This window comes from Chiloscyllium plagiosum, chromosome 13 (genome assembly GCF_004010195.1).
Source record: "Chiloscyllium plagiosum isolate BGI_BamShark_2017 chromosome 13, ASM401019v2, whole genome shotgun sequence".
NCBI classification, from domain to species: domain Eukaryota; kingdom Metazoa; phylum Chordata; class Chondrichthyes; order Orectolobiformes; family Hemiscylliidae; genus Chiloscyllium; species Chiloscyllium plagiosum.
The window spans coordinates 71,563,658-71,573,834 of NC_057722.1; positions in this window are offsets into that span (position 1 = coordinate 71,563,658).

A 10,177-nucleotide genomic window follows, 5' to 3' on the forward strand; every position below is an offset into this window, starting at 1 on the left:
CACCTTCTCAAGGGCAGTGAGAAATGGTTGATAAATGCTGACCCAGTCAGGAATGTTCACATCTCACAACAGAGATGCTCTTCAGAGGGTCGGTCTGGACTTGGTAGTCTGAATGGCCTCTTTCCATACTGTACGGATTCTATGTTTCTATTAGTGAATAGAAAAAAAATCCTGCTTCCATTTCAGATTTCCAGCCTCTGCAGTATGTTAAACTTATATTCATGTTGAAAGAAAATTTGGCGAATGAGTTGGAGGTGGTTTTCTTCCTGTAATATTCGCACTTCAGTCCTTTTCAATATCTCTGCTTGAGGACAGAGAGTGCTGTCTAAGGTTGTGGAAGGTCACAGCATTTCATTTGTTACAAAAAGATGAGGACATCTCAAATGGCTCCTCTCTCCTTGTTTGACTGCTGTAAGGAAGGCTTTATTTGGTTCTAAAAAGGATATGTTTTGCAAATTTAGTGCATACTAAATTTTGCAAATTTGGTGGGCGGCACGGTGGCACAGTGGTTAGCACTGCTGCCTCACAGCGCCAGAGACCCGGGTTCAATTCCCGCCTCAGGCGACTGACTGTGTGGAATTTGCACGTTCTCCCCTTGTCTGCGTGGGTTTCCTCCGGGTGCTCCGGTTTCCTCCCACAGTCCAAAGATGTGCAGGTCAGGTGAATTGGCCATGCTAAATTGCCCGTAGTGTCAGGTAAGGAGTAAATGTAGGGGTATGGGTGGGTTGTGCTTCGGTGGGTCGGTGTGGACTTGTTGGGCCGAAGGGCCTGTTTCCACACTGTAAAATAATCTAATCTGTAATCTTAACTATTTATACATTTAGCTCATAAAATAACCAATCATACAGATTTTCTTGAGTTTAACAAAGAGAGAGATTAGCCATACTACAACAAATCGAGTTTAAGAAAACTAACAGAACACACTCTGACTTACAAGCATGCATGTATGGGAAGGATCGATAGGACATATTAGAGTCGTATTCAGAGGTTCCAGCTGGTTTCAGTCTGAATTCAGTGGTCTTCTGATTTTCCTTCAGTAATCCCAATACAACTGGTTGTAATAGGCACATCCCTGAATAGTCACACTCCAGAAAATAGGGTTTGAAACTTGTGTAATTGGTTAAAGAGAGAGAGAGAGAGATACAGAGTGATCCGAGTTGGGTCTTCTTTCTTTATCTTAGCTGCTTGCGTTATTTTGCAAAGATAATATGTGCTTAAAACATACAGAGTGCATGGGAACTTCCAAATAATCAGGGGATTCCAGAGATATAGATAACATCTAGGGAATTTTGCTAGCCAAAATCCCAATGACCAAGTGATTAGGCTTAATGCTCCATCTCTAATCAGATGATTTCCTTAATATCTAGTTAATTGGAAAGGAAATATGGGTCTGTCATATTTCCCGTGAGATCTTTGTCTTCAGTGGGTTTTGGTGGATATGCTGTCTCCATTACCAGAGATTGGAATTTACAATGTACAGTAAAGAAAATTGGGGCAGCCATTGTCAGTTGCAAGAATAAGTCACTTTTAGTCTGTGTTTTTAAAAGAAGCTGTTTTTAAAAGTTCAAATCATATCTCAAGCCAATGGATTAACAGTCACGTTTTGACCTAAAGCACATGTTCATGGCACTGTAGATAGTACATAGGACAAACACAGGTAATTGGCGGTGACATCTGAGGTGCCAAGTTGCCCTGTTCACTAAATGTATTGAACATCTTCATGGCTATAGTGACTGCATTCAAACAAGTGAGTGGTACATTGACAGGTGCTAACTTGGGATGTTGCAGGGATTTAAGGAAAAGGAGCTAGTCCCTTGCATCCTGTCCTCCCCATAGCTCCAGTATTGACATGACCTAACACAATCAAATATCAATATCCATGTTGGTGGTGAGAAACATTCTTGCTGGTACTCAGCTGTTGAATGTTGTATGAACAATGTCTACGTCAATGCATCATGTTGTATCAGACTGTGTGTACTATTCATACCATAGGATAGCATCATTGCTACCAGAGACCTACAGCGCTCACTTGGTCTAGAGTGGTAGAGGAAAAGGAATTGGTTGTTCTAACTGGTCAGATAGACTAATCAGTAGCAAATGAAAGTAACACTGGATAAGTGGTGAGTTGATGCATTTGGGGTGGACATACGAGGCAACGGTATACATGATGAATAGTTGGATCCTGAGAAACACCAAGGATCAGTGGGACCTAGGTGTGCATTTCCACTGGTCTCCTAAAGTAGCAGGAAAGGTGGATAAAGTAGTTAAGAAGGCATATGGCACACTTGTCTTTATTAGCCAAAACATAAGAAGATTACAAATAGGGAGATTATGCTGGAACTGTATAAAACATTGGTTAGGTCATAGCTAGATTATTTTGGGTATTTCTTGAATCTACATACTGGAAAGATTGCACTGGAGAAGGTGCAGAGAAGATTGACCTGGATGTTACCTGGGCTGGAGAGTTTTAGTTATGAAGAAATATTGGACAGACTAAGGTTGCTTTCCTTCAAACAAAGGAGACTGAGGCGGAAATGATTAAGATATGTAAAATTATGGGGGGCATAGAAAGGTAGGCAGTACAAATGTTTCCCTTTTGTTAAGAAATCAATTGCCGGAGACATAGATAAGGTAAGGAGCAGGAGATTTAGAAAGGATTTGTGAAAAATCTGTTCACCCTGAGTGTGGTAAGAATCTGGCACTCACTGGATATAAGGCTGGTAGAGGCAGTAACAACATTGCTACTGCAGCTACATGCTCTTAACACTCAGAACAGTGACTGGAGCATCGTACATACTCCAGTGAACACATGGAGAACTTGTTAGCTCGTCCCAGAAATATATCCTGATGAGTGGAGTGTACTCGTGGTGTGTGTTATATAACAAGTATTTAGATGGACACTTGCAATGCCAAGGAAACAGGTCAAGTGCTGGAAAATGAGATTAGAAGCAAAATGTAGGACAAGTTACTCTGATATTGTAGACTTGTTATAGAGACAATGAAGAGGAACTTGTTAAGAGGTTTATTGCTTTGAGATACTAAGCTGTTCTCTTACCAGGTCTGGATGACATCATAGTGAGTGATGCTTGAAGTGCTCCTCAGTATTAACCCTTTCAGACCCTTACACCCTTTCACAACATGGAGCAACCTTCTTTCTCCAATTACACCTCACCACCTTCCCCTCATTGGCAACCACCTAAAATGTTCATCAGGTTCTAACCTTTTCACAGCCAATTGGAAAGCAATTTAACCCTGTATTACTCGAGGACCCTGACTGCCAGTCAAATATCCTTTCTGTTCCATCATCAAAGTTTTATCAGCAGGCAACAAAACTGTTGTCATAAATTTTTCTTTTGAAGGATGTGACCTTGCTCTGGCAGCTTCCTGTGGGTTAGTCCATAATTGTTGGAGATTTCTAACCCTGAAGGGTGAGAGCAATTTCCAACTATTGAATTGGACTGTTTTGATTATTTGTGGATCATATTTTATCCAGGTCTTTCATAGGCCTACAGTCAATTGGATTTACATAAATATTAAAGTATTCAAGATAGAATTCCTGCATCTGCATTACCCTGAATATTGAACTTTCACCAAGAAGATTAATGACATCTGTTCAGATTGTACACAGAGGTCTGCGACAAATGTTATGATGGCCTTTAAACTGCATTTATGTCAATCAGAGAAACGTCAGCACAGCAGGACACCATTTTGGTCCATTGTGTTATGTTGTTGCTTGCTTAATGTTAACAGCTATCGATTGTAATCCCATTTTCCTGCTCTTCCTGCATCCCCTCACACAATTCTTTGTTCCCTTTTTAATTCATTCTGAAATATTCTGACTGAGCCAGCCTCATAATGCATGAATACATCTCTGATAACTTATCCTGTGTTCGCTTTTAACTTTACAGCTTTCAGTTACAAATTTACTGACAATTTGAATCAATCTCTTGCTGTGAATGCTCTCAAATTCTAATAGAACTGGGACCACTTCTATTAGATTCATATATACCCTACTCCAATACAAGATGTCACACTGTGATCAATTTTATACATTTCTTACTTTGTTAAACAACTTTTCAGCATGGCATCTTTAGATGTGCCAAAAACATTATATTTTTACGTGTCTTTTATCTTCCACTGTATACTGCACTATATCAAAGTTTTGGACGGTTTGGACTGTCTACTTTCTAGAACAAGGAATATGATACAGATTGTCATGGACACCTTCTCACACTCAAAGAACAAAGAAAATTTACAGCCCAGGAACAGGCCCTTTGGCCCTCCAAGCCTGAACCAATCCAAATCCACTGTCTAAACATTCCTAAACATCTGTATCCCTCTGCTCCTCACCTACTCATGCATCTGTCCAGACGCATCTTAAATGACTCTACTGTGCCTGCCTCTCCCACCTCTGCTGGCAACGTGTTCCAGGCACCCACCACCCTCTGTGTGAAGTACTTACCGTGTGTATCTCCCTTAAACTTTTTACCTCTCACCTTGAAAGCGTGAGCTCTCATTATTGAATCCTTCACCCTGGGAAAAAGCTTATCTCAATTTATCTGGTCTATACCCTTCGTGATTTTGTAAACCTCAATCAGGTCCCCCTCAATCTCCTTTTTTCTAATGAAAACAATCTTAACCTACTCAACCTCTCTTCATAGCCAGCATCTTCCATGCCAGGCAAAATCCTCGTAAACCTTCGCTACACCCTCTCCAAAGTGTTCACATCCTTTTGGTAATGTGGCGACCAGAACTGTATACAGTATTTTAAATGTAGCGGAACCAACATCTTGTACAATTTTAACATGACCTGGCAGCTCTTATACTCAATACCCCGTCCAATTAAGGCAAGCATTCCATATGCCTTCTTAACCACTCTATCCACCTGTGCAGCCACCATCAGGGTACAATGGACCTGAACTCACCTTGGTTCTATTTAGTTTGTGACAGTTTCTTTAAGTTTTCTTTTTTTATTTCTGAAGCAAATATTGGGCAAAATGCTGCACAGAATGTCATGCAGACAAGCAAATTTGTAAATGACAAATATGCAAATGCTAAGAATTTACTGTTCATGCACCTTCCACTTTTCACATGCCTCATGATGACAATTGCATTCGATGGTAAAGGTTAGCTAGGGTTCAGGTTTCACACTGTCATATCTGATAATTGTGAGACAATTAAGCACAATGTAAGATTACATACACATTGCTCCTACAGTTATGTGCTGTTACTACTAAGAACATTCCTGGAAGCACTGTACACATTCTGGAGAACACGTGGAGGACTAATTAGCTCCTCCCAGAAATATATCCTGATGCGTGGAGTGTATCGTGTGTGTGAGTTAACCTTTTCAGGTACAAACTATCCTATATGACAGAGGACATACTCCATTTAAAGTTGCTGAGATGTTGTACCTGCTTCTCTTGCATGAAGTTTTAGATGATTCCTGGTATGCCCTACTTACTGGGATGTAGCTAGAGTCCAAGAATTTTTGAAAGTAATTGTTTATTTGCACCATGTTGACTACATACACCCTGACACAGTACCAAGTCTGTTGCTTCTTCTACAGAGTCACATCACCATGGCATTAACATTGACATATCCCTCCATGGACATGCTCAGGAATTAACCCTTTAAAACTACACCGTAACATACAACAATGGACAAGAGCTGGGAAGTTGGGAAAGACTGCTTAGCTCGTTTTTTTCTAACCAGCCCAGGCATTGTGGGAAAATAGCCTCCTTCTGTTCTGGAATCTACATTTTCAGCTTTTTATGAACTGGCTTTTTTATAGGTTTTGCATCAAAGTCAGGGGGATCTGGCTTATGTTTATGTTGGCTGATGCCATAGATTAACGATCTGGAAAAAGAAACTAAGGCGATTGTTGCTAAGTTTGCAGATGACGCAAAGGTGGAGGGGTAGGTAATGTTGAGGAGGCAGTTGCAGAAGGACTTGGACTGGCTAGGAGAGTGGGCAACAAGGTAGAGGATGGAATGTTATATGTGAGGACATGCACCTTGGTAGGAAAAACAGAGGTACAGGCTATTTTCTAAATGGGGAGTGGATTAGGAAATCTGAAGCTCAAAGGGATTTGGGAATCCTAGTCAGGAGTCACTTCAGGTTAACTCACAGGTGTAATCAGCAGTTAGGAAGGCAAATGCAATATCAGCATTCATTTCAAGAGTGCTGAAATATAAGAGCAGAGATGGATTGCTCAGGTCATTGAATCTGTGGTCAAACCTAGTTTGGAATATAGTTTTGGGCCTCATATCTAAGGAAGGATGTGGTGGTCTTGGTGAGGGTCCAGAGGAGGTTTATAAGATGAAGGGCTTGTCTTATGAAAAGTGGTTGAAGACTCTGGGTCTATACTCAATAGAGTTTAGAAGATTAAGGAGGGATTTTTCATTGGAACTTACAGAATAGTGTGGAGCCTGGACGGAGTGGATGTGGAGAATTTGTTTCCAGTCGTAGGAGAGACTAGCACCCACAGCCTCAGAGTGAATGCATGGCCATTTAGAACTGAGATGAGGACGATTTTGAATCCGTAGAACTCGTTGCCACAGAAGGCTCTGGAAGCCAAGTCATGGAGAGCATTTAAGACAGAGATAGGCTTCGATTAGTGAAGGGATCAAAGGTTACAGAGAGAAGGCAAGAGAATGGGGCTGAGAAACCTATCAGTCAATTTTGTCCTCATGGAGTCTGCCCTTACAGGGTCTGGGAGTTGGGTATCTGCAATGCACTGTTGAGGCCTCTTTACTTACAGCTAGACTACCCACTACTCTGAGCCTGTTGCATCTCTGTCTCGAACCATCTAACAGTGCCAACTCTCAGGAGTTCCTCTAAGTTTTACATCCTAATGCACAAGCTACTGGTGACAGCTCTCTGATGCAATTCTTTCACTGCTCTATCCTCAGTATTTTGACAGCATGTGACTGTTGATATTCTTGTTACATTATCATGTACCACATCATCATTCCCACTGCAACCCTGCAGCAATGTAACACTGGCAGCTGCATTCATTGCTCTATGGTGAGATCTCAGTGTCTTAGAGAGCTGCTGTCCAAATGTTTGACCAGGAGGAAGGGTTAGGGGTGGTCAAAGTCAGTGGGGGTTGGAGTCTGCCTCTGACCAGCCAGGAGGGGTTTACAAAGGAAGTTACCTTCTTTTCCCTCTCCCTCCTCACCCCTGACATCAGCCCTGCTTAGAGGCCTAATGCTAAAGATACTTAGTTTCCCCACAATGTGCTGCTCCCTGTGCCATTAATCACTAAAGGACCTCAACAGGCCCAAGATAAGCAGAATGCCCATTTGCTATAAAATTTCAGGCATGTGGGGGACAAGTGGCTAAGTGGCAAGAAGACCAGTATCAGACATTATCAATCTGTCTGTGTGGATTTCCTCCAGGTGGTCTGGTTTCCTCCCACAGTCCAGACATACGCAGGTTAGGTGAATCGGCCGTTTTAAATTGCTCCCTAGTATCCTGGGATATGCAGGCTAGCTGGGTTAGCCAGGATAAATGCAGGGTTACAGGGATAGAGTAGGGTGGGATGCTACTCGGAGGGTCAGTGCAGACCTGACGGACTGAGTGGCCTCTTACCACACTGTACAGATTCTATGATTCTACACCTTCAAACACAACCAAATGGGTTATAATGTCCAGCCTGTATAAGCTCTGTTTGCTCCATTGAGCATACAAACTTGGGTCGAATCACAGATTCACAGGATCTCCTTGGCACAGGAGGCCATGGGCATATATTGACTGTGCTAGTGCCAATCTCTCACCTTTTCCCCATTTCCCTGTTCACCATCTTTTTCCAAACAATCCATCCATTGCCCTTTTGAAAGCCTCAATTGAACCTGCCACTCCCATATTTCCAGGCAGTGCATTCCATAGCTACCTGCCATGTGAACAAGATTTGTCTCACATTATCCCTGCTCCTTTCGCTAATCACTTTACAACTCTGCCCTCTCGTTCCATTTTCTCCTTTGAGTGGGAACAGCTTCTCCCTATCTACTCTATCCAGCCTGCTCGTGATTTTGAAAACCTCTATCAAAATTCTTCGGCCTTCTTGTCTCCAAGGAGAACTGTCTCAACGTTTTCATTCTATCCTCACATCTGAAGTTTCCCATTCTTGGAACCATTTCTGTAAATCGCTTTTGTACTCTCTCCATCCGCATCCTTCCGATAATGAGGTACCTCCACTGTACAAATGGAGTTTGATTGCTGCGTGCTGTGAAATAGACGGCTCACTGTAAATTTGACTTTAAGTCATGTTTTGCCTCTCACACATTGACTGACAGCACAGTGTCCATTCCCACTCTGCACGTCAATGTAAGTTGTTCCTCCACATTCTCTTAAGTCACAAATACAACCCTTTTCTCAAATGCATTTTGCAGCTAAAGAGCTGGAAAGTTTTTCAGCTCAATCTCAACCATCAAGGCATTATATCTTCTCTGAGAATCCAATTTGGTGAACCTATAAAATCCCTATTATTAGCCTCAATATTGACTGACAATATTTTTATATCATGGCTTGGCTTTCCAGTTTCTCTTTATACACTTCTCTTCCTCCTTTCACGGCTACTGCTCGAAACTTTTTCCTGTAATGCTGACATTACTTTTACTGTAACACTTCCCTGTTGATTCTACTTTCTGCCTTAACGTCCTTGTTCGCTCTTGGGGTAAAAGATACACTTTAACGTCCTCTTTGTAATGTCATCTCACCTCGTTGATATGCAGTTTCCCATTCTCACACCACTGTCACTCGACAGTGACACCTCCCAGTTGGTGGCTTAGCAAACACCAGCTCTCCACTTGCTACTCTCCACCTCCATCAGTCACCATCACCTCAGGGCACACTCCATAGGCAGCCAATGCAAGGTCGTGGACGCTTTGGAGAGGGTGCAGAGAAGGTTTAAGAGGATATTGCCTGGTATAGAAGGTGCTAGCAATGAAGAGAGGCTGAGTAGGTTAAGATTGTTTTCATTTGAAAAAAAGGAGATTGAGGGGGGACCTGATTGAAGTGTACAAAATCATGAAGGGTATAGACAGGTAGGTAGAGATAAGCTTTTGCCCACAGTGAGGGATTCAATAATGAAAGGTCAGGCGTTCAAGATGAGAGGTGAAAAGTTTACGGTGGAAACACGCAGCAAGTACTTCACACAGAGGGTGGTAAGTGCCTGGAACACATTGCCAGCAGAGGTAGTAGAGGCAGGCACAGTAGAGTCATTTAAGGTGTGTCTGGACAGATGCATGAATAGGTGGGGAGCAGAGGGCTACGGATGCTTAGGAATTGGGTAACAGGTTTAGACAGTAAATTTGGATTGGCACAGGCTTGGAGGGCCAAAGGGCCTGTTCCTGGGCTGCAAAGTTTCTTTGTTCTTTGTTCTTTATATCCCTCCCCTATCCAGCAGAGACTCCAGGCCCCAATCAACAAAGCTAGTTACTGTTTCCCCTCAATTCACTTTCTCTGGGGCAGGTAGGCCTAAGATGGTGGCTGTGGAGCATCAGCGCTCCTGGTCTGAGGCTCAACCACACCGTCTGCTTTTTTTGTTTGTTTTCTTCCCTTTTTTGTCCCTTTTGCTTTTTTTTTTAGTACATTCTTTTTAAGGCAGAAGCAGCAGGAGAGAGTGGGACCGGGCAGTGCGGAGGAGAGGGAGCAGGACTCTGAGCCGACTATTCAAGAGGGCCGCATTGGTACTAAAGGCCTGTCCGCATCGGGCCGGCTACATTTGGTTTCCATTTCTTTTCTCTTCTTCTCATCATTTTTTTATTTACCTTCTGGATTTCTGAAGGGAGAGGCAGCAGTGGTGATGACATCGCAGGAAACATGGCAGTGAGTATGGGTCCGGAGCAGAGGTCCGGTGTGGAAAGGAGTGTGGGCCGGGAGCATTGTTGGGGCTGGGGTCCGGTGTGGGGAATGGGCTGTGGGAATGGGGCATTGTTGGGGCTGGGTCTGGTGTGGGGAATGGACTGTGGGAATGCGGCATTGTTGGGGCTGGGGGCTGGTGTGAGGAATGAGCTGTGGGAATGGGGCATTGTTGGGGCTGGGGTCCGGTGTGGGGAATGGGCTGTGGGAATGGGGCATTGTTGGGGCTGGGTCTGGTGTGGGGAATGGACTGTGGGAATGCGGCATTGTTGGGGCTGGGGTCTGGTGTGGGGAATGAGCTGTGGGAATG